Raw genomic sequence first — 23863 nt, 5'->3', positions numbered from 1 at the left:
CAAACTAACGCTGGCAACAAGGGCATTCCTGGCCAAGAGAAGTCTACTAGTATCAGACATACGCCTTAATCTGAGGAAGAAATTTCTGAGAATGTACGTTTGAAGCACAACGTCGTATGGTAGTGAAACATGGATTGTGGGAAATCCGGAACAGAAGAGAACCGAAGCATTATAGATGTGGTGCTACAGCCGAATGTTGAAAATTGGGTGGACTGAAATGAAAAGGTTCTGCGCAGCATCTGAGTGGAAAGGAATATGTGGAAAACACTGACAAGGAGAGAGGCAAAGATGATAGAATATCTGTTACGACATCAGGGAATGACTTTCAAGGTACTAGAGGGAACTATAGAGTTTTAAAGACTGCAGAGGAAGATAGAGAATGGAATACATCTAGCAGATAATTGAGGACTTAGTGGTTGGCACAGGAGAGGAATTCGTGGCGGGCTCCATCAAACCAGTCAGAATACTGATGAGTCAAAAATATCCCAAGTAAACTTCGTATCCAGTAGACTGAACATTTGTCGCTGCACCAGAGTAATGGTTGTTAGCAAAAGCTCGTCCATGTGGGATGTCAAACGAGATGTGCGATATTAAACGAGATTCCTAATTTGGTTGGGGATTTATTGACAGGGATGACTCAGCATAGGAGTATTTGTCTCGGATGTAAAGTCATCAACAAATGTAGATGTATCTTGAGGCGTCTCCCAAGGAAGTGTTACGAGTTAATGACCTGATAGACACTACTAATCGTTTTTGAAAGTTTTCGTGTTGCCAAACTGAAGTATGTGACCTTTTAAGCTGTTAGAAAATAGGTTATTACCTCCAAGCTCACTTAAAAATTACCGCACGAGTTTGAGCGCTTGACTGATTATTTCGCTAAACACTTTTTTCAGGATAAATAGCAATTCCAGTTCAGCATTCTGAACGTCATGATACCTTATTAAATATGTCAATGAGTCATCCTTGTTGTTGTTGTTGTGGTCTTCAGTCCTGAGACTGGTTTGATGCAGCTCTCCATGCTACTCTATCCTGGGCAAGCTTCTTCATCTCCCAGTACCTACTGCAGCCTACATCCTTCTGAATCTGCTTAGTGTATTCATCTCTTGATCTCCCTCTACGATCTTTACCCTCCACGCTGCCCTCCAATACTAAATTGGTGATCCGTTGATGCCTCAGAACATGTCCTACCAACCGATCCCTTCTTCTTGTCAAGTTGTGCCACAAACCCCTCTTCTCCCCAGTTCTGTTCAATACCTCCTCATTAGTTATGTGATCAACCCATCTTCAGCATTCTTCTGTAGCACCACATTTCGAAAGCTTCTACTCTCTTCTTGTCTAAACTATTTATCGTCCATGTTTCACTTCCATACATGGCTACACTCCATACAAATACTTTTAGAAACGCCTTCCTGACACTTAAATCTATACTCGATGTTAACAAATTCCTCTTCTTCAGAAACGCTTTCCTTGCCATTGCCAGTCTACATTTTATATTCTCTCTACTTCGACCATCATCAGTTATTTTGCTCCCCAAATAACAAAACTCATTTACTACTTTAAGTGTCTCATTTCCTAATTGAATTCCCTCAGCATCACCCGACTTAATTCGATTACATTCCATGATCCTCGTTTTGCTTTTGTTGATGTTCATCTTATATCCTCCTTTCTAGACACTGTACATTCTGTCTAACTGCTCTTCCAAGTCCTTTGCTGTCTCTGACAGAATTACAATGTCATCGGCGAACCTCAAAGTTTTTATTTCTTCTCCATGGATTTTAATTCCTACTCCGAATTTTTCTTTTGTTTCCTTTACTGCTTGCTCAATATGCAGATTGAATAACATCGGGGAGAGGCTACAACCCTGTCTCACTCCCTTCCCAACCACTGCTTCCCTTTCGTGTCCCTCGACTCTTATAACTGCCATCTGCTTTCTGTACAAATTGTAAATAGCCTTTCGCTCTCTGTATTTTACCCCTGCCACCTTCAGAATTTGAAAGAGAGTATTCCAATCAACATTCTCAAAAGCTTTCTCTAAGTCTACAAATGCCAGAAATGCAGGTTTGCCTTTCTTTAATCTAGCTTCTAAGATAAGTCGTAGGGTCAGCCTTGCCTCACGTGTTCCAACATTTCTGCGAAATCCAAACTGACCTTCCCCGAGGTCGGCTTCTACCAGTTTTTCCATTCGTCAGTAAAGAATTCGCGTTAGTATTTTGCAGCTGTGACTCATTAAACTGATAGTTCGGTCATTTTCACATCTGTCAACACCTGCTTTCTTTGGGATTGGGATTATTATATTCTTCTTGAAGTCTGAGGGTATTTCGCCTGTCTCATACATGTTGCTCACCAGATGGTAGAGTTTTGTCAGGACTGGCTCTCTCAGGGTTGTCAGTAGTTCTAATGGAATGTTTTCTACTCCGGGGGCCTTGTTTCGACTCAGGTCTTTCAGTGCTCTGTCAAACTCTTCACGCAATATCATATCTCCCATTTCATCTTCATCTACATCCTCTTCCATTTCCATAACATTGTCCTCAAGTACATCGCCCTTGTATAGGCCCTCTATATACTCCTTCCACCTTTCTGCTTTCCCTTCTTTGCTTAGAACTGGGTTTCCATCAAAGCTCTTGATATTCATGCAAGTGGTTCTCCTTTCTCCAAAGGTCTCTTTAATTTTCCAGTAGGCAGTATCTATCTTACCCCTAGTGAGATAGGCCTCTACATCCTTACATTTGTCCTCTAGCCATCCCTGCTTAGCCATTTTGCGCTTCCTGTCGATATCATTTTTGAGACGTTTGTATTCCTTTTTGCCTGATTTATTTACTGCATTTTTATATTTTTCTCCTTTCATCAATTAAATTCAATATTTCTTCTGTTACTCAAGGGTTTCTACTAGCCCTCGTCTTTTTTCCTATTTGATCATCTGCTGCCTTCACTATTTCATCCCTCAAAGCTACCCATTCTTCTTCTATGGTATTTCTTTCCCCCATTCACGTCAATTGTTCCCTTATGCTCTCCCTGAAACTCTGTACAATCTCTGGTTCTTTCAGTTTATCCAGGTCCTATCTCCTTAAATTCTTACCTTTTTGCAGTTTCTTCAGTTTTAATCTATAGTTCATAACCAATAGATTGTGGTCAGAGTCCACATCTGCCCCTGGAAATGTCTTACAATTTAAAACCTGATTCCTAAATCTCTGTCTTACCATTATATAATCTATCTGATACCTTTTAGTGTCTCCAGGGTTGTTCCATGTATTCAACCTTCTTTCATGATTCTTAAACCAAGTTATGTTCTGCGCAAAATTCTACCAGACAGCTTCCTCTTTCATTTCTTACCCCCAATCCATATTCACCTACTATGTTTCCTTCTCTCCCTTTTCCTACTGACGAATTCCAGTCACCCATGACTATTAAATTTTCGTCTCCCTTCACTACCTGAATAATTTCTTTTATCGTATCATACATTTCATCAATTTCTTCGTCATCTGCAGAGCTAGTTGGCATATAAACTTGTTCTACTGTAGTAGGCGTGGGCTTCGTGTCTATCTTGGCCACAATAATGCGTTCACTATGCTGTTTTTAGTAGCTTACGCGTACACCTATTTTTTTATTCATTGTTAAACCTACTCCTGCATTACCCCTATTTGATTTTGTATTTATAACCCTGTATTCACCTGACCAAAAGTCTTGTTCCTCCTGCCACCGAACTTCACTAATTCCCACTATATCTAACTTTAACCTATCCATTTCCCTTTTTAAATTTTCTAACCTACCTGCCCGATTAAGGGATCTGACATTCCACGCTCCGATCCGTAGAACGCCAGTTTTCTTTCTCCTGATAACGACGTCCTCTTGAGTAGTCCCCGCCCGGAGATCCGAATGGGGGACCATTTTACCTCCGGAATATTTTACCGAAGAGGACGCCATCATCATTTAACCATACAGTAAAGCTGCATGCCCTCGGGAAAAATTACGGCTGTAGTTTCCCCTTGCTTTCAGCCGTTCGCAGTACCAGCACAGCAAGGCCGTTTTGGTTAGTGTTGCAAGGCCAGATCAGTCAATCATCCAGACTGTTGCCCCTGCAACTACTGAAAAGGCTGCTGGCCCTCTTCAGGAACCACACGTTTTTCTGGCCTCTCAACAGATACCCCTCCGTTGTGGTTGCATCTACGGTACGGCTATCTGTATCTTGAGGCACGCAAGCCTCCCCACCAACGGCAAGGTCCATGGTTCATGGGGGTTCATGAGTCATCATATCGTCACATAATAAAAAAGGCTCGAAAAGAGTTAATACATTATTATATAAACTGACTGTTTCTCGCGGCTGCGCTCGTGTGGCAGTAGTTTTGTTACGATGAATGATGGTGAGCGAGCTGTTGTACTTGCAATAACGTCAGCTGCACTCAGATATCTGCCTGATCGGGTAAGCCTAGTTCCAGATGTGCGCCAGAGCGGTGCGTAAATAGGGGCGTGGGCAGGAGCACGCATCTGAAGTAGCTATCCATTATACAACTTCTGTATTACGCAAAAAATTCAATAATCTTTTAGCGTATGTTATGTTCAAAGGCGTAAAAAAGATGTTCATGTCCATAGTTCACCTTCTTAAGGATCCTTTATTCGCCTGTGTTCTTCCTTAGGGTTTAGTCTCCATACCAGCCTGGTGATGACAGAAGTAATGCCTTCGCATTTGTTATTTGATACTTCTTAAAGGTTTTTAAACAAAACAAACGTCATTAACATTCTCCATCTTTAATGTATGTTTATGTCTCAACAGGGTCACCCTGGCGACGAACACATTTCTCTCAACGAGAGACCAGTTTGTTGATACCGTCATCGTAGATTGTCAGACTTTGTTGACGGAGCCACAACCTCACACCTGCTCGCACTTCTTCATAGCTTTCAAAATGAAGTCCTCGAAGGTGTTCTTTAAGTTTTTGGGAACAGATGAAAATGGGTGACGGTGAACCAAAGGCGTCGGATTATTGCAGATGTCGCAGCACTCATGTGTGGTTTGACATTTTCACGTGAAGGAAAGGGTGTTCCGAAACTCGATTACAGCGCGCTTTTTTCTGAAGCGCCGACGTAATTACTTCGCACACCGCCGTGTTACACGCTTCAGTTCGAAGCCCTCTAGCGGCAGAGGCTGTAAATATTTGCACATGGAAAAATAAAGATGTAGAATGTTAATAACGTTTAATTTAGAAAGATTGAAGTGGACCTGGACGTGAAATGACTGAAATCTTCGAAAACATTTTTGTCACCTTCTGAAAGACAATTTTATCATGTTTCAAAAAATGTGTTTTTTATCTACTTTTCAGTTGTTATTTTGGTCTTAAACGCTCTTTGAACAAATGTTTGCAAACCAGCCTCGCTCATGCGACAGGCAAGGAATATCACCATAAAAATTTTTTGCCTGCCACAGTCATGGAAACAATAAAGCCAATATACAAGGACTTTGCAGATCCAAAATTACTTAGCAAATTGTCTACATGGCCGTACACAAAACCCTAATGAAGGTTTCAACAGCTGCGTGTGTCAACGAGTACCAAAAACAGTGTTTGTTGGATAGATAGTACTCAAAATTGGTGTGATAGATGCTCTCATGTGTTTCAGTGATGGTGTAATCAGCAGGACAAAAGTAATGGACAAATTAGGTATCCAGCCAGGAAATAATATAACTGCTCTGGCTGCCATAGATTGTCAGCGACTAGTTGAAGCTGAAAGGGCTGTGGAAGCCACCACTAGAGAGTCCAGAGTAAGGAAAAGGCTCCTGAAGAAGTCTACAGAGAATAAAGAAGCAGCTGGCCAGCAAGATTAAGCTGCTGGAATGTTCTGAAAGGGACATACGGCGAGTCAAAAACACTGTGAACATTCTTTTCTCATTTTCTCGAAACTACATTTTCAGAACATTAGGTGCATGTAACTTCACAATGGTTTTATCCATTTCTCTCAAGTGAAGAATGGGATAGTATCTTTGTATTATGCCTAATACATCGCAGAAATGATCTATGTATGTCATTCTGTGTATAATTTTAGCGGTATTTTTTAGACAAATTATTAATGTGGTATAATAAAGATTTTTCTGTTTCCTCACATACACTCCAAACTACAAAACGAGAGGCATAATGTGTTCCTATGAATGTTGACAGCAGCCTGCCACAGTTTGAATGCTATTAGACCGATGATGGACCAGAAAATGATACCAGACTGGAAACGTGTTATAATATCTATTAGGGAAAATACTGTAATTCTTAAAGTATAATAAATATTTCAATAAATTTCCTTTTACAGCTTGAGTTTATGTCATTCATTGTTGGTAAAAAACAACTTCCTCCGCATTGTAGATCAAAAGTAATCTGCACTGAGAGCGCGATGTAAAAATGCCGCCCTTTCTCGTCCAAGTCCCCTTAAGAGTTTTCACATAAAATATTCGGAGGCATTACTTTTGAGCACACTCTTATAGTAAGTGTAGAACTTTAAATTACGTCTTTTTTCCGTGATCCGATTTTGATGAAATGTAGCGTTTCTGTATTTATTCAATTGTACATGTGATGCTAGGCGTAATAGTAGTGCATGCAGAAAAAAAACAGCTCTCTCTTTTAACCTGTATGACGGAACGCCAATATGAATACTTGGACAAAAACGTTTAAGTGATTGTGTGCTGCGACACCTCCTCACTAGACAGCCACTGCACTGCATTAGAAATGTAGCACATTGATACATCATTTACAGCTGCTTGTCAGTAACCTTTCCCCGCCAAAACATTTCCAGAATTGTTTTTTCCTGGAAATAACTCGGAATACTTTTAATAACAGCGATATCAAGACGACGCTTCCACAGTCGCTTGGTCGTAAACATCCTTCTCTAGTGTCTTGTCCTTCGGCACAGAAGTTGCCTGGTGATTTTTGTGGGTGTTATTTGCTACATTGTGCTTGGTACCTCGTCACAGAAGCAAGTAGTTTCTATGCCCACGTGTGTTTGACAGAAACCATTCATAAAGATATGGTATAGTCAATGTAAAATAAACTCTGTAAAGACGTCATAAAGCCAAATATTGGATCGGTGAACTGGCGATAACATTAGAAAATGTATGTGTAGGACAACATGAAACATGCAGAAGATGTTCTGCAAGTGGTGATGATAACTGATAAGAATCCCGATGTAAATCGTGCTTTACAATTATTGAAGATACGTGGGAAGATCAAGAATAAGGTGTTGAAACTGTAACAGTCGACAGCAATCTGAGCCTGACACGTGAAGAGAAACAGAAGATCATTCGCTCATGTTATGAAACTTCCTGCCCGATTGAAAGTGTTTTCCGAAAACCGGAATCTTGCGTATCTGGGACTATGCTCTTACCGAATCCGCTGTTCGCATTCATATCCTTATTTAGCATTCAATTTCAACCTTCCGTGAAGTTTCAAGGCAGCACACACTCCGGTGAAAGATTCTTTTTACATTCGTCTTAGGGTGGTAGTCACTGACCGTGGAGCCAAAAACCATATGCCTGTCACTTATTTTCGAACTCACTAATTCCTCTGTAAGAGAATGGCGTGTTAACAACTGCTCGTTGACTTCCAATTAACTGCATTTCTCTCAGAAGTTTCCTGGCAGTCAGTCATTCTCTTTCTCAGCGGGATGTCGCCTGACAAGTCCCAGCTGCCGCCCGCTCCTGTCTTGTGGGACACAGTGTGAGTCACGGCCGAGACAGGAGACTTTTACGTCGGACGGCGGCAGCCGCAGCAGCCTCTGTGAGCCGAGTTCTGCTCGGATGGCTTTTGTCTTCCGCACGCCGCGCCGCCTGCTGCGTTCTCGCATGTAATTTGCATGCTGGGCAATGAGATTATACTCGTCCCTCTTCCTGTACCGCGCTTTTTCTTTTCGTCTGCCGCTGAAACTCCTAGCTGGCATCGTCTTGGGCTGAGACGCCGCAGCGTCAGCAGGCTAAATCTGTCCCGCTACGCTGCGCTACTGTCTCCACAAGGAACCATTTCTACACTGCCGTTCTAGGTATTACGTATATTCAGAGGAGATGGTCACCGGTTAAATATGTACAAAGCAGGTTCTGGAAAGAAAAAACCTTAATGAAAACAACTCCCATTGCCAGCGACCAAATGGACCTAGTCTGCCGCGGAAATCGAGGAAAAATTGCTGTGGGTCGACGAATCATACAGAAGAAACTTTTTGTTCCTGTATGACATACACACTCCAAAGAAGAACCATCCACATCAGATATGCACAGACTATGGGCCGCATGCGACCAGCCCTTCTCCGTTCCTTCTTGTGATTTTTTTTTCTCCTCCCGGAAAGGAGAGAGCGTGCCCTTATAAAGCTTAGTTCTTTTGAGTCCTGTCCATCTGGCATTGGAGAAGGGGATTCCAATTGCAAATAATAACTTGGTCTCATGGCACTTTTTTTTTACGTCGTCACGGGTACGTGGTACTAGCAATTCTGTACGCCCCTGAACTACATGATCACTTCGACTGGTTAGAAATCGCATTGTATACCCAAACGAAGTCTATCATTTTATGTTTATGTAATGATTACTGTTGAGGAATAATGAATATTTAGTTACATGTGCATTGGTGGGAACTGCATGATTACACTCACTTACGTCTGCGGCCGTGCTGTGAAAATGGACGTGGTGGTCCGAAACTGCTCACAGCAAAGAAATGACGGGGGATATTGGAAGAAAAAAAAGTTTAAAACCCAAGTTGCTGGTCCTCTCCTCCATCAGTATGTTGGAACTTCACATATTTCCTTAGTGTTTTGCACTCTCGACTATCATATGGAAAAAATAAACTCCTAAATCTTTCTGTGAAAGCTCTGATTTCTCGTAGGCTGTCATGGTGATCATTTCGCCCTATGTAGGTGTGAGTCCACAAAATATTTTGGTACACAGAGCAGAAAGTTAGCAAATGCAATTTAGCAAAAAGATCTCACTGCCAACGCGATAACCATATCCTTGAAACTCTCTCACCTGTTACGTGATAGTAAAAACAAGCTGAGTGTAGGCAACCTCTTCCATGTATTTGTTGCGCCTTTTCGTGGTATTCACCTGTTTGTGGAGTTTCTAATATCGAAAGCTGTTGTGCTTGTTCCAATAGCCGACATCCAAATAGCAGTAGGTCTTTAGAACCAGCATGCCAAACTCATTACTGATTAAAAATTTGGCAGCAAAGACAAAGATGATTACATATCGCGATATTTGTACTGGAGGCAATACTTCAAAAATTTCTTATCAGTAGAAATCTTTCAATGAAAACGCTTTATTATAAAAAGAGGAGCTAAGTTAATTTTTCTAAACTGTTTTTGAACTCAATAATTCCATGTTACATAACTGTATGCTGGCAAAGAGCATCAGCAGTCCTGCTATGTGGCAGCAAACAAATACACCCTTATGGACAGTCATCCCGTCTTCATAAATATCGACTGACTTTACGTGTTCTAATAAAATTGAAATTCTGCAGAAATTATTCTTTTAGTCACGTAGAGCTTGCCAGTGTGTAACGTAACACTTCTGAATCTCAGTTCTAATCTTCCTTATGTGAAACAAATGATGACTTGGATAGTAAAAGAAAATCTTAAAATAATAAGTCAAGACCGCAGTTAAACTCAAAAAGACAACATCAGCAAAAGAACCAGGCTCGACTTTAACAGTGAGATAATTAATGATATAGCGGCAAGATCGTTCGGTCATCAGATAAAGCTCGAAACAATTGGGAAAGAAACTCCGTAATAGCTGCTTAGAAGAAGAGAAAAATTCTAAAGATTAGGATATCCAGAAATGTTGATTGTAAATAAGAAATGCCGTAATATTTAAATATTTCTGCTATCGTCGTAGCGTATTTATTACTTAAAACAATACATTACTAGAATGGCGCGAGTGTGCGCTTGTGTATGTGTGTATTAGGCTCAAGACAACGGAACAAGATGAGTGCGCTAATGAACATTCGATAATTTTAGTTGATCGTATAAAAAATTGAGAAGTACGTAGATATAAATGTGACACGAAGAGCGTCGCATTAATAAATCAATTATTTGGGAGATAAAACGAAGCGGATGAGTGCTTATTTAATTAGTGTTCTGTATCTCAGTCAGTAAAAACGGAACCCTTATAGGATCATTTTGCTATCCATCTGTCTGTTTGTCTGTCCGACTGTTAAAGACCTCTTCTCTCAGGAATTAGTAGACGTATCAAGTTGAAATTTTTCCCGTACTAATGTCTACAATCCTTTGGCGGTGTAAAAAAGTTAAGCTCGTAAGTGAATGCAATCAGAGGACATGTAGAACCATGGAATTTGGCAGTAAGAATGGTTTTATAGTACAAGTAAAGGAAAAAAATTAGACGAAATGAATATTTATGTTGCCGTTTGTTTTCCGACTTCAAAATTGAAATTGAAAGATTCTCAAAAGTCTTGGAATCCCTGGGACCGATACCTTACCGGTATCAATGTCGACAGCAGGCAAAAATTGTCGAGATCTTCGATTCCCGGAATGGATGAACTATCTGTATGCATAACCGGGATGGGTGAACTGTCTGTATACATAATTAAGTTTGTATAGAACCTTCAGTGCACGATATCTACTCGCACCTGGCCATTTTTATAATTATATGGAAATGCAATAATGTCCACGAACATGGCCAAACAGAACTTAGTCTGTTTTCTGAATGGCGAGACATGTACCTTTTTGTTCTGCTAGATGTAAAGAGTTTCACAGACCTGTTGCCAACAACAGGTGTCGTCGCAGGAAGTAGTAAAGCCACTGCTGCTGGCTATTATCTCGCGACGTCGGCGTGCGGCGAAGGCCAGGGTGTGGTGAGCGAACTCCGTTCTGTAGAGAGACGAGAAATTGTGCAGCCATCGCAGACAGGGAACTTACCGCCCCCAGGGCCTACTGTTCTGCGTACGATTCGTAGGTTATGCTTCATAGCAGAGCATAAAATTGAGTTGCTTTGTGTCTGCTTTATCAAAGATAAAATTCGCTTAAAACGTTGCTATTCGCCGTGAAAATGAAGAAGAATTACAGGACCTGTTGGATGGAATCAACAGTCTTACAAAATATGGATTAAGAGTAAACTGAAGAAAGACGAAAGCAGTAGGGAGTAGCAGAAATGCGACTAACAATAAACTCCAATCAAAACTGGTGACCACAAAGCAGACGAAATTAAGGAATTCTGCTACACTGGAAGCACGTGATAGGCGAAGCAAAGTGGATACGAACACTGGAATAGCAGAGTTGAAAAAATGGCTCTGAGCACTATGGGACTTAACTTCTGAGGTCATTGGTCCCCTAGAACTTAGAACTACTTAAACCTAACTAACCTAAGGACATCACACATATCCATGCCCGAGGGAGGATTCGAACCTAACGTAGGCCCTAATCTGAGGAAGAAATTTCTGAGAGTGCTCGTTTGGAGCACAGCGTTGTATGGTTGTGAAACATGGACTGTGGGAAAACTGGAGCAGAAGAGAAGCGAAGCATATGAGATGCGTTGTTATAGAAGAATGTTGAAAATTAGGTGGACTGATAAGGTAACAGAGTCGGCGTAGAAAGGAACAACTGAAAAACACTGACACGTGGTGGGACATCACCACTAATTTGGTGCTAGAGGGAACGTCAGAGGGTAAAAACTGTAGGGGAAGACAGAGATTGGAGTACATCCAACAAATAATTGAGGGCGTAGGTTGCTATTCTAAGACGGAGAGGACGGCTCTGAAGAGAAGTTCGTGGCGGGTCGCATCAAACTAGTTAGAAGACTGATGACTCAATAATAATAATAAATCGCTATTCACTTGTATGTTGATCATATTCGTTATAGTTTTGTGCCTTAGCACTCCATTGGTAACGGTGTAATTAAGATACGAGTATACTTTGTTGCAATTGGATACAAACAAGTATTGCTCAAATACCGAACGTTTCGCGGTAATCTTTTTTAGCAATGTTTGCAGTTTTACTCTGAGGATGTATTCAGAGTGTCATACTGTAAAGTTTATAACGATAACTTAATAAACCTCTCACTGAGAGCGGGTAGTGCTACCGACATATAGCTATCCAAAGACACATGATTTCCATCGAAGAATTACATTCAGTGCACTTCCTCTACATTATATTTTCGTCCTCCTCTTCCTTCTACTTATTCTTCTTCTGGTACTACTACCATTACTACTAATACTAGGGCCAGAGAATGTAAATCAAATTTCTGTTTCGTGCTTATGGCGCGACTTGCCATGCGTTCCTAGGAAACCATTCGCAATGGCAGCATTCCGCTGCAGCAACGAATTTTGACAGTTTGCGGGAAATGACTCTTTATTGACACTATACAGTGAAAACAATTGCTCTTTCGTTCGAATTCGTTTCACATTGCCTGTCAAAGAAAATGATAGCCCACTGATCTATTTCGCTAAAAAGCATTAATTCAGGGCTACAAATTATTAACAGAAAGCAAAAATGATACGAAATTTTAGTTTGTTTTTAAGCCTATACACATTGTTCTGCAATCTCGTAACATGAAATCCTTTTTTAAAAAACTGGCCAAGTGCGACAAGGACTTTAGCTCGTGCGAGTGCCGTACAAACTGAATTGTGCATGCAGATAGTTCATTCACCCTGGGAATCGAGAATCTCGATGATTTTTACCTGTTACGGATTTCGACACTGGCAAGATATTTATCCAAGGAATTTCGAGACTGTTTTAATTGTAAGTTTTAAGTTTTGATTTTTTGTGTAATTTCGTGTTTGGTTTTGTGGTTAATGATAAGAATGGGTCTTAACATACGGACAGACAGTCGGATAAGGAGTATAATTATAAACTAACAATTTTCTGATTTTTTTTTGTTTACTTGTACTCTGAAAGCTTACTTCCAGCCAAATATCGTTATTCTAGGTGAATAGGAAGTAACCTATAGGTTTTTATAAGTGAGTTTGCTAGTATATAAATATGTGACACAACTGACCGTATCTTTTGACTGCATTGACTTAGAAGCTTACTTTTTGTAAATTGCCAAAGAGCTGTAGACCTTAGTATGTGACGTAAATTTCAACTCGATAAGGGTACCAGTTCCTGAGGAAAAGGGATTTTAACAGTCGGACGGACAGACAGATGGACAACAAAGTTCCTTTTTTACCGATTGAGGTACGGAATTCTAAAAGCAGTTATTTTCACCCAAAACAGCCACGAGAAACATTAAAATTGCGTGAGATCTTCCCCCTTCCGTAGCAACCCATAAACCTTTTATTACGAGTGAGAAATCAATGTTAGACGAATAGTTCAAATGGCTCTGAGCACTATGGGACTTAACATCTGAGGTCATCAGTCCCCTAGAAGTCACAACTACTTAAACCTAACTAACCTAAGGACATCACACACATCCATGCCCCAGGTAGGATTCGAACCTGCGACCGTAGCGGTCTCGCGGTTCCGGACTGAAGTGCCTATAACCGCTCGGCCACACCGGCCGGCAGGTGAATAGTGTCAATAAGTTATTATGGTTTCAGATGATATGCTGTAATCTAAAAGATGTACACACAATACTAGATAAATATGTGAATTGGTGTACTTCGAAACGCACACAAATCTTTGACTGAATACTGTTGACTGAATACCGGTGCTCCTTTTCTTTGTGTTTCCATTTGTTTAATATCAACTGTAGCAAGTGGATTAGGTACGTTTTATCGTATACCTGTACTGAGTAGCGGCGCAGCAGAGTCAGTGATTCGTTTTTAATAACCTCAAGTGTACTTTAGTGGCACTCGGTGATACTTTTTTGAAGTGGTCTTTAGCAGATGAACTGCATTACCATTGCTGGATTACCAAATAAAATAAATATAGGGTGCTACGTAAAAAATGCGCTCTGTTGTTTATTAATGCATAACGAAGAAAGTTAAGAAATAAGCAGTCTTGATGGTTAATGTCTCTTTCGTAGTTAAACAAAATTTCCTTGATAATTTTTTTTTTTTTTTTTTTTTTTTTTTTGCTTCTGTACAGATAGTTAAAATGGGACACCCTGTATGATTTTGTGTGTGTGTGTGTGTGTGTGTGTGTGTGTGTGTGTGTGTATGTGTTGGACGATGGTGCAACAGCATGCATTGTGGATGTTGTCGGCAGGTGGCAGACCGGCGTAGGCGTGGACGGCGCGGCAGGTTGGCAGCGCTAGTGCGCGTGCGCGCAGAGGGGGCGTGTCGCGAGTTGTGCTGTGGCGGCTCGTCTGCTCCGCGGCTTCAGCAGCGGCCGGCGGTCGCCCGCGGCGCTTCTGGACGCTCCACGGAAGGACACCCGCGCTCGCCAAAAAGGTACCGTAGCCCACAGTACATCCAAATTGTTCACTTGAGTGCTCTTCAGCAGGCGCGTGCACCGTTCCACTTGCAGTATTTCCCCGCGCCTTGTCACAGCAACAGTTCCAAACTTCGGGATTTTCCTTTTTGCCCCCACCGCAGGCGAGAGAGCTGACTTTTTACGCGAGTACCTTCTGTATTACTACTGGCGTCCATTATTGTTTATTCCAAGTCTGTGCTCTCGAGAAATGATGAATTTGCCTTTAATTTCTGTGTTCCCGCTGTTTGTAATAATTATTACAATTTAATCTTATTAAAATATTCCGAGCTGTTATACCGTAGTAGAATGAATTTCTTGGAGAAACCCAACGTTTCGGCCCATTCCCGATGGGTATTATCAAGGGGGGAGGGGGGTTGTAGCTCCTCGGAAGCTGCGCTGCACATCCTATGCTCGCTATCTGTCAGTCCGTCACTAGCAAGCCAGGGTTTGTTCGGTTTCAATGAGAGATTTCTCCCATTACCGATAAGTGTGGTGTTGGAGTTCATTTCTAATGTATCTGCTTGGTTTGTCCATTCATTGTTGGACTCGAACCTCCGCCGGGACCAGCCGCACAGCCCATGACTGCAGCGGCTCAGACCGCTCGGCTAATCCCGCACGGCCACGAAAGGTACCTGTGCGATGTCGTCTTTACGTTGCATGTGTCGGTCGGGTCAAAACAGTAGTTGTGAGTGCATTATGTCATAGCGAAGTGAATTCGAATGTGGACAACGTTTTGCTGCTCGTATGGTGGGTGCTTCCGTAACCAAGGGAGGCGGAGTGTTTGGTGTTTCAAGAGGCACCTATCGAAGGTTCATACCGCTTACAGGGAAAGCGGTAAAACGTCATCCGATAAGTTGCAAAGCGGACAAATGTGTGTGTTGAGTGGTCGTGACAGATGGTCGTTTGAAGAGGATGGTGACGAAAATAAGAGAATGGCACATGAAAAAGTCATCGCAGAACTGAAGTCGCACTCGCGAACCCTGTCAGCACGAAAACAACACTAAGGGTGCTTCGTAAGAGACTGTTGCAGGTCTGGCTGGAATGACAGACCACTCATCAGTGATGCCAATGATCGAAATAAGGAAACATCGTACTGAAGCCTTAAACAAGGACTGTGGAGCAATAGAAGAATGCCATTTGGTCTGACGAGTCTTGAAACTGACACCTCCGGCGGAAGACTGCGCATTTGTAGGATTGTCAACTGATGATCGAGCTTACGCTCCAAAATTGAAAAATGGCGGGGTTTCGGTGACGATTTGGACAGCCGTATCATGGTATTCTGTAGGTCCTTGGCCAGTCTATGAGGTCGCATTACTGCCAAGGAGTGTGTGACTATTTTGGCAGATCAGATCCGTCCCGTGGTGAAATGTTTGTTCCCCAGTGGTGATACCGTGTTCGAAAGACTAACAGGGCCCCTGTTCGCGCAACTTACGTCATCCAGGACTGGTTTTGTGAACACGAGAATGAATTATTGTATCTCTCCTGCCCACCAGTCACCGGATCTCAATGTTATTGAGCCTTTGTGGTCTAACTTGGAGAGAAGGGTACGTGATCGCTATCCACCTCCGTCATCGTTAGTTGAGCTTGCCAGTATTTCGCAGGAAGTTGTATGAGATTTCCTTGAATACCATATAGGATCTGTATTTATCCATTCCAAGATGGCTAGAAGCTGATTTGAATGCCAACGGTTTTCCTACACCGTATTGGAGATGGTAGTGTGTTATGTTTTTTGGTGTTTTCATATTTTTTCCAGCCGCGGTCCTACACTACTACTAGTAACAATAATACGCCCGATGTTTGCCATTAGGAATTCGATTTGCGTGGAGCGCATGCGCGTAAGGAACGTTTCTCTTTCCGTACATGCTCTCGAGCAACGGACATTTCCAGCAAGACTTTAAAATTCTGGCGGAAGATTGTCTTAGGAGAGGACGATCGTTGAGATTGTTATCATACTACTCTCTTTGATGATATCTGTGAGGCTTTGTACAACTTGGTCGATCTTCAAACCTTGCCGGATGTATTGGCACGTCATCTTTTGAAATAACTAAAATAGCCGACGATTCGGTCGTGTGGCAGCGGCTTTCCTCAGGGCATAGACTAATTAGACTTTGAAGTAGGCACTGCAACAGGGCCAAAACGCCCAATATTTCAGAATTTCATCAGTTTACTACAAGATTACGGGATAGTACACTTACAAGGATTTTGATGAGACTAACACTGGCAGCGGAAGTCAAAAAATTTAGAGGTCGGTCAATATTTGCCTTAGTTTGCTACTTCAGCGGCTGGCGCTGTCTTGTTTGAAAAAGATATGTTGAATCGCTTCCATTTCGTGCGGAAGGTTTTCATTTTTGTAGCTGCTTGCAGATGAGAGGTTTTGTCCCCCAGTGCAAAGATAACAGGATCGTGGTCAGGTTCTGGATCTTCTATGACTGATCGTTCAGACTCCAAGGGAATATTTTTGAGTAAGAATATATCCTGTACTTTTACATCTACATTTGTACTCCGGAAATCAGTGTGAGTCGTACAGCAGTGAGTACTTTCCATTATTGCACGTATTAAGTCCCCCCCCCCCCCCCCCCGCCCCGACCCGCCCCATTCGCGCATGGAGCGCTGGAAGACCGGTTGCTGCGAGTGCCTGTAATTAGTCTAAGCTTGTGTTCTCGAACCCAATGGAAGTGGTGCGAAAGTAGAGAATTCCACTTTGTAAGCAAGCTTTCACGATACAATGTGGTAGTTAACTTCTTTCAACGTTTCAGTGACACTCTCCAGCGGGTCAAAAAAAACTTGGGAACATTCGTGCTACCCTTCTCTGTGTACGTTCACTACCCTTTGATAGTCCTATTTGGTATCGATCCCACACGGTTGAGCTATTTTGGAAGATAGATCGGAGAAGAACTGTTTTGTAACCAATCTTGTTTGTAGATGTACTACATTTTCCCCTATCCTACCTAGAGGACTTGTAGTACACCACCTGCTTTACCTGCGACTAAGTCCTTGTCATTTCTTTCCATATCCCCATAAACTGTAACACGTGAGTATTTTTTCATCAGTTGACCGATTTCATTTGTGACTCATTGGTACTGTAGTCATAGGGCACTACGAGTACATTCTTACTTATTGTGAAGTGCAGAATGTTACTGTCGTATTAAATTGTTACGACGAAAATGAGTGGAGACAATCCGTACCGAAACCATTCAACACTATTTCCATAACTTCTACACTAAGACCGAACCTTCATCCAAACCACAGGTAACATTTCAGTCGACCCTACGTACCAGTTCTGATTCTGAATCGCCAATTCAGCATGTAAATTATTTCGTCCCTATATCCTACAAATTCACAAGGAAGTAACTAGCAGTACGGTGAAACCTTCATTACGTAGACACCCGGCTGTGCTGGACAGACACCGAAACGTGGTCGGTATTACACTCATTGGATGTAGATGACGTGAATATACAGGATGTAGTATAATGAACAGAGGAAACTAACATCGATGTGAAAATATACGACAGCACAAGCAAAAACGTTATGGTAAACATGGGTCCACTAGCGAGCTGTTTGCGATATAATTGCGGATTTGTGGTTACTTAGCTATGAAACATGGTTTTTCTTAACATAAAATTATTCCCATGGAATTACATTTTCATGGAGATATATGAGTCTCAGCTTTATCTTCGATAAGGATAGAAGCCGAGGTAATGGATTAAAATTTGTGCCATGGCCGGAACTAGGGTCTCCTGTTTACTAGGCAGATTTACTAACTACTACACCACCGTGGCATTGTGGCTGCCAAGACTGCACAGACTACCCTAGTCCAAATATATTCTTCTCGGTTAAGTCCCCAATCAGTTGGGCTCAAATTTAGCTTACACAAACATCCGCTTCATGAGTGGCAATGTCAGGAAGATTTCTCATAGAATGTATGGTTAGGAATTCTAGATGGCACCTCGCTAGACCACACATCCTTCCAAGCAAACTTGAAAAACGATGATGCTTTTGATTTCTGCAGTGGAGTCGTCCGGGAAAGCTTGAGGATATTCCACTTGCCGGAAGTTGGGGAATATTGTACATATATGATTGAGCTCCGACACATTTTGCAACCGATGTAAGAAAACATTTAACGGTACAGTACGGCATACACTATGTGATCAAAAATATCCGGACACCTGGCAGAAAATGACTTACAAGATCGTGGCGCCCTCCATCGGTAATGCTGGAATTCAATATGGTGTTGCCCCACCCTTAGCCTTGATGTAGCTTCCACTCTCGCGGGTATACGTTCAATCAGGTGCTGGAAGGTTTCTGGGGAATGGCAGCCCGTTCTTCACTGAGTGCTACACTGAACAGAGGTATCGATGTCGTTCGGTGAGGCCTGTCACACAGTCGGCGTTCTAAATATTCCAAAGGTGTTCTATAGGATTAAGGCCAGGACTCTGTGCAGGCCAATCCATTACAGGGATGTTATTGTCGTGTAACCACTCCGCCACAGGCCGTGCACTATGAACAGGTGCTCGATCGTGTTGGAAGATGCAATCGTCATCCTCAAATTTCTCTTCAGCAGTGCAAAGCAAGAAGGTGCTTTAAACATCAATGTAGGACTGTGCTGGGGTAGTGCCACGCAGAATAACAAGGGGTGCAAACCCCATCCATGAAAAACACGTCTACACCGTAACACCACCGCCTCCGAATTTTACTGTTGGCACTACACACGCTGGCAGATGACGTTGACCGGGCATTCGCCATACCCACAGCCTGCCATCGGATCGGCACATTGTGTACCGTGATTTGTCACTCCACACAACGTTTTTTCACTGTTCAATCGTCCAATGTTTACCCTCCTTACACCAAGCGAGGTGTCGTTTTGCATTTACCGGCGTGATGTGTGGCTTATGAGCAGCCGTTCTCGACCATGAAATCCAAGTTTGCTCACCTCCCGCCTAACTGTCATAGTACATGCAGTGGATCCTGATGCGGTTTGGAATTCCTGTGTGATGATCTGGATAGGTGTCTGCCTATTACACATTACGACCCTTTTCAACTGTCGGCGGCCTCTGTCAGTTAGCAGACGAGGTCAGCCTTTACACTTTTGTGCTGTACGTGTCCCTTCACCTTTCCGCTTCACTGTCGCATCGGAAACAGTGGACCTAGGGATGTTTAGGAGCGTGGAAATCTCGCGTACAGACGCTTGACACATGTGACAACCAATCACCTGACGACGTTCCAAGTCCGTGAGTTCCGCGGAGCGCCCAATTCTGCTCTCTCACGATGTCTAATGACTACTGAGGTCGCTGATATGGAGTACCTGGCAGTATGTGGCAGCACAATGCACCTAATATGAAAAACGTACGTTTTTTGGGGTGTCTGGATACTTTTGATCACATAGTGTAACATGGATAGATAGAGCGGGCTGCAGTATCCACTGACCTCATACCTTGGATTCTTCTGTCTGCGGTCACATCAAAAGTGATGTGTAAACACTCGCGTAGATAAGGCGGGCGAGCTGGAGCAGCAAATTGTACTGTCTTGTCAGATTTAGGAGGAGATATGAGAGTGTTCGAAAGAGCTGATTACTCACTACAGAGAAAAGACTAGTATTGCATCGGAATGCGAAAGCGACACGTAATGTATCCTTCTACTGACAAGAGTGTGCAGTTGATTTTTAAAATGAAACCTTCTGAAGTACTACCTCATTCCTTGTGGAGGTAGGCCATGGGTGAAGTTTGAGTCTAAATGTAAAGTACTTGTATTCTTTTCCGGGATTAGGCTATTAGCATGTTGCGACCTCATTTTTCCTACATTATCTTCATGGATCATCTAACATCTCTCCTTCGGTAGGACGTTTGGGTATTCAAATGGGAATCCGTGGAGGGAAGGCGACTTTCTTTTCGAGGATCATCAACGAGAAAATGTAGAAAACCGGCATTTGAAGGTGACTACAGAACGACTGTACTGCCGCCAACGTACATTTCGCATAAGGACCACAAAGACAAGAGAAACTAGGGCACGTACAGAGGTATATAGACAGTCGTTTTTCCATCGCTGTATTTGCGAATAGAACTGGAAAGGAAATAGTAATCGTGCAGGGTGCCCTCCGCCACCTGGAAAGGAAATAGTAATCGTGCAGGTTGCCCTCCGCCACTTACCACACGATGGCTTGCGGAATATGTATGTAGATGCAGATAGACGTTACCTTAGGGCAAGCTTGGAAATCTTATTTCCCTCCATTCTAAAAATGTAGGTTCCATATTTCCCTTGCTTTGGGAAATTCTATCATTCGACCAGAATATATTAATTGCTGCCTTATCCTTTGATTGAATTTTCTGTCTTTTAGGGAGGATATTTTCACTGATATGAGGAACAGCATTTCAGACGATTGTATTTTTTTCCATAATTTTTTTATTCATACACGCTCCCGCAGATGAATGTTGGCACAGCCCTAGTCTTATAAAATTTCAGTCTCGTCTCTCACCTTACCCTTCATTGTTCGCCGAATTGTTCCACATATATTGGAATCGATGGAACATTATCTTCACTGAGTAGTCATCGTTAAAAGATAAACCATAAGAGAGATAAGTGAAGCTTCAAATTTATTGTGTAGCTTGGTGTAAATTATTATCTTCACTCTGATTGGGTTTTTTCCTTCCCGTGCCATAAGTTTTATTTTTGTTCTAGATATGTGAAAATTATAACTTTTATAAAAGATATTGGGCATAAGTAATTTCAGAAGCTTATATTCGTCCTATGGGATGAATGGATCATCTGCAAAAAGATAGTATTTATGTGCATGTAGTTATTCAATTTTATTCTGGGGTGCACATTTGCTTCCAGTTTATAATTACTACGTATATACCAGACGGCTCATTTTCTCTGGTGTCTCGACAGATATTTGCAGTTTATTTTTTGCAGTATGTAGACGGAGTCGGCCCAAAGAAATAGTGCTGATCGTATCTTTTATGCGACGCCCAATGTCGACGGAAAGCGCCATTTTGGATCCCGTTACAAAGAAAATGATTTCGAAAGCGCACTTTTACATGCCCGTTCGATAGAGCGGTCTCAAATTAGCGTAATGCGAAATTCGTCTTCTCACTATGTTTTATCAGGGGCAGTAAACCAAGAAGAACCGGCTGCTGTCGCCTTGTGGCAGCTCTGCTCAGTCGCTGCTGCAGTACTTGTTACTGTTAGTACATGTCGATAAAATAAATATCGCATTAGGCTAATTTGAGGTCGCTCTATCGAATGGTCACGTAAAAATTGCCCTTCAAAAACCGTTGGAAACGCTTTCCGTCGACACTGAGTCTCGCATGCAAGACGTGATGAGCAATATTTATTTGGAATGACTCCAGCTATACACTGTAAAACGAAAAATTTCCTCCTTTAACTTATGCCCCAGATCTAAAGCAATTTTTACCTTTACTTGGAAAACCTGAGTGAAATGTTAGGATAATCCATAGTGACGCAACCCCTGCGTGAGAAGCTAATCTTGACAGAAAAGTCTCATTCCTCCAGACATTAGAAGAATGTCCGCTCGGATTTTACATCTGAAATACATTTCTACGAAGTATTAAAATATTTCCTGTTGAAGTCAGTTGCGGCTCGAAGCCACACACACGTTCGCGGTAACTCGCCATATTTCCTGAATGTCTTTGCTTCTAGTGTCGCATATTTCGCCCGTGACAGTTTTCGCTGTCAACTGAGGTAGACCCCGCAGAAACTAAACAGGAACACGCGACACGTATCCCTTCAGCAGAGGGTGTGGCGCGGGTGAGACGCGAGTGCTGAGTGCGCTGTGGAGTGTGGAGGCTGCTGACCTTGCCGTCTAAATGAGAACGCGCCTCAATCGGCTGGAAAACCAAGCCGGCTGGGCCCGCTGCGCTGCGGCGTCCCCAGATTCCACCTCCCAATTACGTCGCTGTTTGTGCTCCGCCGAGCCCGTGATGGGATTCAAATGTTCACTTATTGCCAGTAATTATAGCAAGCCACCGCGGCGATCGCGCGGAACGCAGCCCGCTAGCAAGACGCCAGCACGGTGGGTAACTGTAATGCGCCCGGCTCGAGACTCCGTCTCAGGGGTACGACGGTCTGGCCGCATGGAGCGGGGTGTGGGAAGGTGTGGGTGCTGGCACACGGAGCTCAACCATGCGTGGAGTTCTACCTAGTCTGTGCGCCAGGGCCCAGGCTTTGGGCGCCACAGGTAAAATGTGTATGCAGGGTGTGTCGTAATTAGTAGCGAAAACTGACAGGGGTGAAGCAATACCATGATACGAGGCCTTGCTCAAAAGTAATGGTTCCGAGATTTTTACGTGAAAATTCTTAAAGCTTTTTGAATAAAACAAGCGTTATTAACATACTGCATCTTTATTCTTCATGTCACGTACGTGCAGCCACTAAAGGGTTTCCGAATTTTTGGCATGTAACATGGCGGTGTGTAACGTAACTGTGTCGCTGCATGAGAAACAGCGTGCTATAATCGAATTTCGAATTCGAAGAGTTCGTGTACACCGTCTCCTTCAGCTTGACAGTGTCATACCACACACGAGCGCTGCCACATCTGCAACGATACGACGCCTTGGGTTCACTGTCATCCATCGTCCTCCATCCAGCCCCGATTTGGCCCCATCCGATTTTCAGCTGTTTCCAAAACTTAAAGAACATCTTCGAGGACTTAACTGTGATCTGATGAAGCTATGCAATCAGAGGTGAGGTTGCGTCTCCGTCAGTCAAGTCAAACCTTGTACAGTGACGGTAACAGCATACTGGTCTCGCGTTGGGAGGAATGTGTTGGCCGCCAGGATGACTGTTGAGAATTAAATATATATACGTGAAGAATAAAGACGTAGTATGTTAATATCGTTTTATTTAAAAAACTTTAACAGTTTTCGCTTTTTAGCACTCGCTCGTAATTCGTAAGACTGGTATATCCGGCGCCTGAATATAGGCTGTAAAGTACTAAAATTCAACTACGTCTGAACAGGCCTAGGAAGGCCCAACGGTACCGACCGGCCGCCCTGCCATCCTCTGCCTACAGGCGTCACTGGATGGCGATATGGAGGGGTATGTGATCAGCACACCGCTGAGGAAGAGAGGAACCTTGCACGTTGCCACCTCTGCACGCCGGCCGGTGTGGCCGAACAGTACTAGGCGCTTCAAAAAAAAAAAAAATGGTTCAAATGGCTCTGAGCACTATGGGACTTAACATCTGAGGTCATCAGTCCCCTAGAACGTAGAACTACTTAAACCTAAGCGAACCTAAGGACATCACAAACATCCGTCCCCTAGGCAGGATTCGAACCTGCGACCGTAGCGGTCGCGCGGTTGCAGACTGAATCGCCTAGTCGGCCGTAGTGGCTGAGCGGTTCTAGGCGCTACAGTCTGGAACCGCGCGACCGCTACGGTCGCAGGTTCGGATCCTGCCTCGGGCATGTATGTGTGTGATGTCCTTAGGTTAGTTAGGTTTAAGTAGTTCTAAGTTGTAGGGGACTGTTGACCTCAGAAGTTAAGTCCCATAGTGCTCAGAATCATTTGAACCATTTTTTTTGAAGCGCCTAGTACTGTT

General features: G+C 42.9%; 1 long non-coding RNA gene across 1 annotated transcript in view; it reads left to right on the top strand.

The window, feature by feature from the left end:
* Positions 1-23863, top strand: part of LOC124788075 — a 997098-nt gene that overhangs the window by 429410 nt on the left and 543825 nt on the right. The window contains exon 2 of the long non-coding RNA XR_007016057.1: positions 14104-14288. This is a non-coding gene — a long non-coding RNA (uncharacterized LOC124788075). The remainder of the gene's footprint in view (positions 1-14103; positions 14289-23863) is intronic.

This window comes from Schistocerca piceifrons, chromosome 3, assembly GCF_021461385.2.
Source record: "Schistocerca piceifrons isolate TAMUIC-IGC-003096 chromosome 3, iqSchPice1.1, whole genome shotgun sequence".
NCBI classification, from domain to species: Eukaryota; Metazoa; Arthropoda; class Insecta; order Orthoptera; family Acrididae; genus Schistocerca; species Schistocerca piceifrons.
The sequence above is the reverse complement of the archived record's forward strand: the minus strand, read 5'-3'. Positions and strand labels throughout refer to the sequence as shown.